Source organism: Nannospalax galili, unplaced genomic scaffold (assembly GCF_000622305.1).
Source record: "Nannospalax galili isolate Female #2095 unplaced genomic scaffold, S.galili_v1.0 scaffold325, whole genome shotgun sequence".
Lineage (NCBI taxonomy): Eukaryota > Metazoa > Chordata > Mammalia > Rodentia > Spalacidae > Nannospalax > Nannospalax galili.
The window spans coordinates 2,934,987-2,942,957 of record NW_008355159.1 but is presented as its reverse complement, the minus strand read 5'-3'; the positions used below and the strand labels follow the sequence as shown (position 1 = coordinate 2,942,957).

General features: G+C 40.6%; 1 pseudogene; it reads left to right on the top strand.

The window, feature by feature from the left end:
* The first annotated feature begins 679 nt into the window (after nt 1–679).
* On the top strand, nt 680–1,465 carry LOC103749359 (annotated as a pseudogene).
* Nucleotides 1,466–7,971: the final 6,506 nt, after the last annotated feature.

Genomic DNA, 7,971 nt, shown 5'->3' with positions numbered 1-7,971 from the left:
AACAGGAGCCCATCAGACAAAGTTTGTCTATATACCCTAGGTGGGAGATAGAGTTATGATACCTGCTTTAGTTTGTTTTCTGATACTCTGATAAAATACTCTTGGCCAAAGTAACTTAGAGGAGAAAGGGTTTATTTTTAGCTCACAATTCAAGACACAGTCCAGCATGGTGGGGGGGGGTCATTGCATTTGCAGTCAGAAAGGAAAAGTGAATGCATTCATGATAGTGCACACTTTCTCCACTCTTGTACAGTTTAGAATCCCCTGCCTAAGGAATGGTACCACCCACACTGGGTGTGTCTTCCCACCTCAGTTAATGAAATCAAAATCATCCCCCACATAGATGCTTAGAGACTCATCTTCCCGGTAATTCCAGATTCTGTGAAGTTGACAATTACCACTATCATAACATCTTTCCATACAAGTCATAGAGGTTTCAAGCTGAAGAGTAATATTACTTGCATTCACTCATTTGACAAACATGAAGCAAGTGGCATAGGCTCTTGGGATAAATGGGGGAAGAAAATGCCTTTGTGGACCATGTATTCTAGCAAGGAGGAGCGCTAACGAAAGAGGCAGTAAATAAACCATATAATGTTTAAAAGCGACACTGCCTTCACCCTGTATGTGCAGATGATGTCCACTAGAACTTGAATAGCCACATAGGATACTGAAGACAATGACTAAGAGCAAATTAAGAGAGCAGAAATCGACGCAGATCTCTGCAGACCTTCCAGATCAGTCACAGTCATGTAGGACTCTGTAAGTCTGTCAGATTTCCTGAACTCTTCATGAAGGTGTAATTTCTCCTTTTCTTCTCCATGCCTTTCTTACTAAAAATGCTTTGTTTAAAGCTTTGGGCTGCCCTTAGCATCTTGTATTTCTTCAGTTTTTCTCTAAACCTTCCTTCTCCCGGCCATGTGGCTGCAAGTCAGCCATGTGTCTGACCTTCCATGCAGGCTCTAAACCTGCATGGCTCCATGGCTTTCTTTCCTTCTTCCCACTATTCACCTCCTCAAGGCAGCTGCCAAGATGACCAGCTCACCTGACCTGAGGATTTTCCTTTAAGAGTCTAATAACAGGTCGTCTACAGAGAGAGAGAGAGAGAGAGAGAGAGAGAGAGAGAGAGAGAGAGCAGAAATCCAGTAATTTATTTCATATAGCTAGTCAAAAAAAGCTTCAGTTCTAAAAAAGAAAAAGAAAACCCAAAGCAGTTACCACTAACCTTAAGAAGATAAACACTGTGAATGATGAAAAAGTGAATGAGTGAATAAAGCTTCTGTAAACATACAGAAGGAATTTGCACATTTCTCAAAAAGCCTTTATCTTGAGCCTCTGCAGAGAGTTGATTCCTCAGTAGCACCGTAAAAACAAACCAGCTAATGTTGTTCAAGCTATAAGATTAATGGCTCTGTTGAAATACACTGATGATACATCAAATTCACTCAAAAGATCAATAAATTAATTTTTTTTACACAATGTAAAAAAAATGTTATTTTAGTCATAGAAAAACAAAAGTATGAAACGTGATGAGGGACACTGAGTGTGGGAGGAAATGGAAAGCTATTGGAGAGCTTTGATCGGAAAGTGTGACAAGATCTTACTTCAGTTACAGGAAAGTCCATCCTTCCGGTTACTAGGCAGAGTGGGACAAGGGTAATTTTAGGCAAGAAGATATACTGGGAGGCTATTACAAGAGGCAAGGTGTTTGGATCATGGTAGGACCATTGAGGTAGTAGAAAAAGAGCAGATTCCTGATATTTTCAAAGTAAAGTTCTCAAAGTCTCTTCATAAATAGGATGAACTTGAAAAAGCTTTAAGATGTTTTGTCTTAGTAACTGGGAGGAAATTGTTGTCATTCACTGAGATAGAGAAGGTGGAGAAGCTTTTTCAGGGTAAAGAGTTTAAAATGTTGACTTTGAGATGAGTATACAATTGGATCTAAGAGCCTATAGCTTAGAGAAAAATCTGGGATGGAGTTATGATTGCGGGGGTTGGAGGGGTAAAGTCATGTATGTGGAATGTGAAGTTTTGAGACAAAATGAGATGATGCAGTGAGAGACAGAGAAGAGAGCTAGGTCTGAGCTTTGGAACATTCCAGGAAAAGAAGAACCCAGCAAAGGAGACTAAGAAACCAGAGATGGGAAAACCAAGCCCAGAGTAGGGTGTTGGACACTGATTTAGGAACATGTATCAAAGAGATAGGATTAAGCCAGGTGTGGTGGCACATGTCTGTAACTTCAGCACTTTGGAGGTTGAAGCAATGGATTTCTGTGAGTTGAAGGCCAGCCTAAGCTACAGAGTGAGACCCTACCTCAAAACACACTAAGACAACCAACCAAAGAACAAAAAAAGGGTACAAAATTTTGGAAAATACTGTTGCTATGTTACAGCAAAAGTTAGATTCAGTAATATAGAGGTTATTAATGAGCTGTGGAGAGCAGTTGTGGTAATCATGTTTCTGTCACTGTAATAAAATACCCAAGAAAAGTCAGCTAAAAGGAGGAAAGGATTATTTGGGCACATGTTTCAGTCCACAGTCACTTGCCTCTATCATTTTGGGGCCTAGCAGAACATTATGGAAGATAGTATATGGTGGAACAAAGCTGCTAACCTCATGGTGACCTGGAAGCAAAAAGAGAGACAGGAAGTGTCCAGGATATCAATATCCCCTTCAAGAACATGCCTACCCCCAGTGACCTAACTTTTCTTTCACTAGGCCCCACCTCCCCCAAATTCCACTACCTCTCAATAGTGCCACAAACTGGGGATCAACCCTCTAACACATGGGCTTTTGGGGGAACTCTTCTGAATCATAGCAGCACATCCACTGGAATGGTGGGGCAGAAGCATAATTGAAATACTTATGTACAGGGAGACAGGAAAGAGAAGAACTGAAGATGACAGGAATTGGGAACTATTTTGAGGGAAGACCTATATTTCTGAAAAGTTATTTGCAAATACATTTAAAATAAACAAACAAGGGCCAACTAGGTGGCTCAGCAGGTAAAGGTGCTTGCTCTGTAAACCTGACAAACTGAATTCCATCCCTGAGTCCCACGATGGAAGGAGAGAACTGACTCCATACGTGCAGTGTGGCATCCATGACCCCTTCCCCCATGATGATAAATAATTTTTTAAACAAATAAATTGTTTAAATTAAATTAGTCACACTTAAAATGAGGGTTTTTTTGTTGCTGTTTTTGAGACAGGGTCTCCCTGTAGCTCCAGCTGGCTTGGAACTTGCTATGTAGAGCAGGCTGTCTTTGATCTCTCAGAGATCTGCCTGCCTCTACCTCCCAAGTGCAGGAATTAAAGGTGTGCGCCACCACACCTGTCTTTAAAATGGATATTTTAGTAACTATTTTTTGAAAGCTACTTCTGGGGCTGAAAAGATGGCTCATTGCTTAAGAACACTTGATGATCTTGTGGAGGAACTAGGCTCAGTTCCCAGCACACACATGGCATTTTAAAACTATAACTCAAGTTCTAAGAGATTTGACACTTTCTTTTGGCCTCCATGGGTACATGAAGTACATATATATGTACATACATACATGTAGGCAAAATACTGATACACATAAAATTTTTAAAGGGGAGATTCTTCTGACTCAATCCTATTTATTTATTTATTTATTTTTATGTGTATGAGTGTTTTGCCTGCATATATGTAAATGCACTATATGTATGCATAACTGCTAGAGGCCAGAAGAGGGCGTCGGATCCCCTGGAACTGGAGTTAACGATAGTTGTTAGCTGCCATGTGGGTGTTGGGATTCAGACTAATGTCTTCTGTAAGAACAACCAGTGCTCTTAACTGCTGACCCACCTTTTCCCCTCCTGTTTACCTCTCAACAACCTAGGTTTTGATGTTGCTGATGCCAGTGGAAATGGCATGCAACTATTACTTGTTGGATGCTAGGTACCACCATGCAGCATGTTTGTTTTATGCACAGCATTTTGTTTTCTACATAACTACTACCTCAAACTACCTCTCAGACTATTTAGAGATTTCTTTTTACATTATGCCTTCTATTTTAAGCTCCCTTTAAACAATTTTAAATTAAATGGCATGGTTACACTATCCGTGATTCCTTTTTCACTTATTTTTCTGATGCCATTTGCACCTCCTGGAGGTCCCCTCTCCTTATGTTTGGCTTGGTTATCCTCTTCTTTCTCACCCCTGAAAATAAGGATTCCAAGTATGAATGCAGACCTCTTTCTTTGTTTACCTGACACTTTTCAGTGGCCTCATCAGGACCCGACAGCCTTAAATGTTAGCCTTTTGTAGATAATTCTCAAGTTCATTTCTCCAATCCTAACCTCTCCCTTAAATTCCACCTCTCGATTTGGCATCTCCACTTGGAAGGCCAACGCGCACCACAAACCATACCCCAAATCATACTCTTGAGTCTCTCCCACTAGATGCTTGCTGTGGTGTTCTCCATCTCTGCGAATGGGCCCCCAGTTACCAGTTAGTCAGGAAAAGAAATTTAGAATCATTGAACCAGTGAGATGGCTCATGGGGTAAAGAGGCTTGCCACCAAGGCTGATGACCTAAGTTCCCTCCCTACAACCCACAGGGTGGAAGGAAAGAACTGACTCTCATAGTTGCCTTTTGACCTCCACATGTGCTCCCGCACACACACACACACACACACACACACACAAATAAATAAATAAATAAATAAGGCAGGACATGAAGTTGGGAGGGAGATGAGATGGGGGTATCTTGGGGGCAGTTGGAGGGTGGAGGGAGTGAGGTATGCATATGTTTAGGATTAATTATCAAAGAATTTTCAAAGAATAAAAAATATTCTAATATAATAAAAAATAACCTCAAAGTCCAATAAGATAGAAGTGTTTAAAAGCAATGTATTACTTCTTAATATTTTTAAGTACATTTATTTATTTAATCTGTGTGTGTGTGTGTGTGTGTGTGTGTATGTGTTTGAATGTGTTCATTCTATCCAAGCACATGTGTGGAGATCAGAGAAAATCTTGGGGGAGTAGGTGCTCTCTTTCCAGCAAGTGTCCAGATGGTCGAACTCAGGTCATCAGGCTTGACACCCTCTGAGTTATCTCACTGACCCCATGTAGTACTTCTGCTTTATAAAATGGGCCATTCAAATAAACTCTTTCAAAAGCTGTTGGTGAAATAGGTACTCATTACTGGGGAAGTTAGTTAAAAAATAGCCTCTAAAAGTAAATAGCAGTGTATTTCTCCAGGCTTTTTCTCTGCTTATACAAAGACAGTGGTGGAAAGAGCAGACCTTTGGTCACCTCTTGCTCTTGTGTTGCTCTGAGTTTGAGGGCAGAAGGCTGAGCTTGTTATTTTCAGAGTTCTTCAGAGTTTTTGTTTTATAGGCCCTTGCTCTCAGTTACTGGCTGAATGGGAGATATATCCTAGTGGCAGAGCCTAGCCTTTTGACCTAGACTATTCTGCCTCTACCTCTGTTTGCCTGGACTCAGGGTGGCTTACCTTCTGCGCTTGCTGCCTCCATCTCCTCATCAAAACCAAGGACAAGTTGTTCCAGCTATCTATTACTGTGTGATAAACCACCCTTCAGTGGCTTAAAGTAGCAAAATTCATCTTGCTCTTGTATTTACAGTTTGGGAAAGGAGCAGTGAAGATAGCTTGTCTTTGATCTACTCTGGCGTTAGCTGGGGTGACTGGAAGGTTGGAGGCCTAATTATGAAAAACTCAATCATTAATCTGGTGTTTTATGATGGCTGTTGGCTGGGACATCATATAGGGCAGAGTCATGGCGTCTTCATGTGAATTGGGCTTCCTCACAGTATGGTGGCTTCATTTCCAGGGCAAAAAAGCCAGATCATCAAGGTATAATGCCTTGTGCCTGCCATTCCAGCACTTGGAAAGTTGAGATAAGGGGAATCACCGTAGTTAGAGGCCAACCTAGGCTACATAAAGGGTTCCAGGCCAGCTACAAAGTGAGATCCTGTCTCAATAAACCAGGAGAAAGACAGACAGACAGACAGACACATGCACACATACACACGCACACATACACACACATACGTATATACACACATACACACACACACATATATATATACATATATGGAGAGAGAGACAGAGAAAGATGTACACAGAGTAAGAGAGAGCGACAGAGGAGAAGAAACACAGACAGGCAGGGATATGTGTGGACCTTAAGAGAATTTCTGGCTCCAGCTCCCGTAAATTGTGATTTCATTGGCCTAAAATTGATCCAACTATGGTACTGGTGCTTTCTTAAGCTCCCCAGGTGATTTTGTGTGGCCAGCACTAAGATGTACCATTCTCATAGAGAGCACAAGAAACAAGAGATTTGGTTTTGCAGCTGACTGCCACCATAAGTCATTTTCATTCATCATTCATTGGGTTCCAGAAGGTTCAGTCATGTCATGTGATGTCTAAAGGGCTGCCAAAGAAATGAGATCAGGAAAATGGCCAAGGCAGTAGAATATCATTTGTGTGTAGTGGTTGGGCCCAGAACCTGGGTGTATTGCTGAGCATATCCTGGCATGATGAAAAGGCTGAATTTAAGAAGTAGACTGGGACTTCTGATTGTCCAGTCATTGAAGTGACAATTAGATGAGTCAAGTAAAGTTCCCCTATCATTTCTGCAAACATTCATCTCTACATCTGAGAAAGTCCACTTTATGATTTTGTCAGCTGCTAAAAGGAACAGACAAAGATGAATTTAAGCCCAATCTCACCTGAGGTGCTCCCAGTAGACCCATAAGGAATCAAAATCCTGCTGCTTTTTAACCTGACACAAGATGTCAGCATTGCTCCTGTGCTTTTAGCAATAACATGTAAAGTTAACCATCAAAGAGAGCCCAATTTCTTGATTGTTTTCCTCCCTTGAAGGGAGAAGAGTGGGTACACTCTATCCATGAAATTCATTAAGCTCCAGTCCATTCCATCCATTTAAGTGAAAGGACAGATTGCAAACACTTATTTAATGTATCTTGTACCAGGTATGGATCAAAAGTAGTGTATCTTTGTGAACACATCATAAGACCGTGAAACAAGACCAGTAGACATTTATAGAATAACTGGGAGATAGTACATCATGTTTTTTCATTTGTGTGTTTGGCTTTGCCACTGCTACAACACTGAAGAAATCTCCTGTTGCCATGCTTACGTTGGTACCAAAGTGGAAATAAAGCATGGACCAATGGCTAAGATGTAGAGTCAGTGAAAGATTAATGGAGAACTGAAACATCGTTGGAAGAGTTACCAAGATGAAAAAAAGCTATATTTTCAGAATTTCTTTCATGTACAGTACAATGTGCTGATTGGAAAGAATACTCACTCTAGTTGTTTGGAGGTGGAGATGGTAGACTCAAAGTATAGCTGAGTGAAGGGTGAGATTTTAGTAGTGGATCCGCATTCCTGGGAGTGTTGAATGAAGTTAGAAGTGCAAAGCATCCTTGTGCTCTGCCTTCCTCCTATATTATGGCTTCTCTGTATACATATTGAACATTAGCTAAGGAGTATCTGTGTATGGGAATGCCACATCCTTACTCTGTCATAGGTTTTCACACCAAGATATTAATATGAATTGACTCATGCTTATGAATTCACTTGGTGATTCATTTCTTTCTTTTTCTTCAGTAGTTCTAAAATCATTATATACCTGGGGAATCTCAAAATAATGTAAATCCTGAGACTTTTAGCAAACAAAGATGTGCATGTGTTGTTAGTGAAGAAGATATTTGTGATGGTTTGTATGTGAAGTGTCCTTTAAAAAGGCTCATGTATCAAAGGCTTGGTACTCAGCTGGTGGTGCTTTTGAGAGGTCCTTGGATCATGAAGACTTTAACTTCACTAATGGATTTATCCCTTGATGAATTTATAGATGAATATACTATTAAGAGGCAGGGCTTAGTTGGAAGAAGTAGGCAACTGAAGGGTTAACCTTTTGATGAATTATTATATGGATATACTATTAAGAGGTGGGG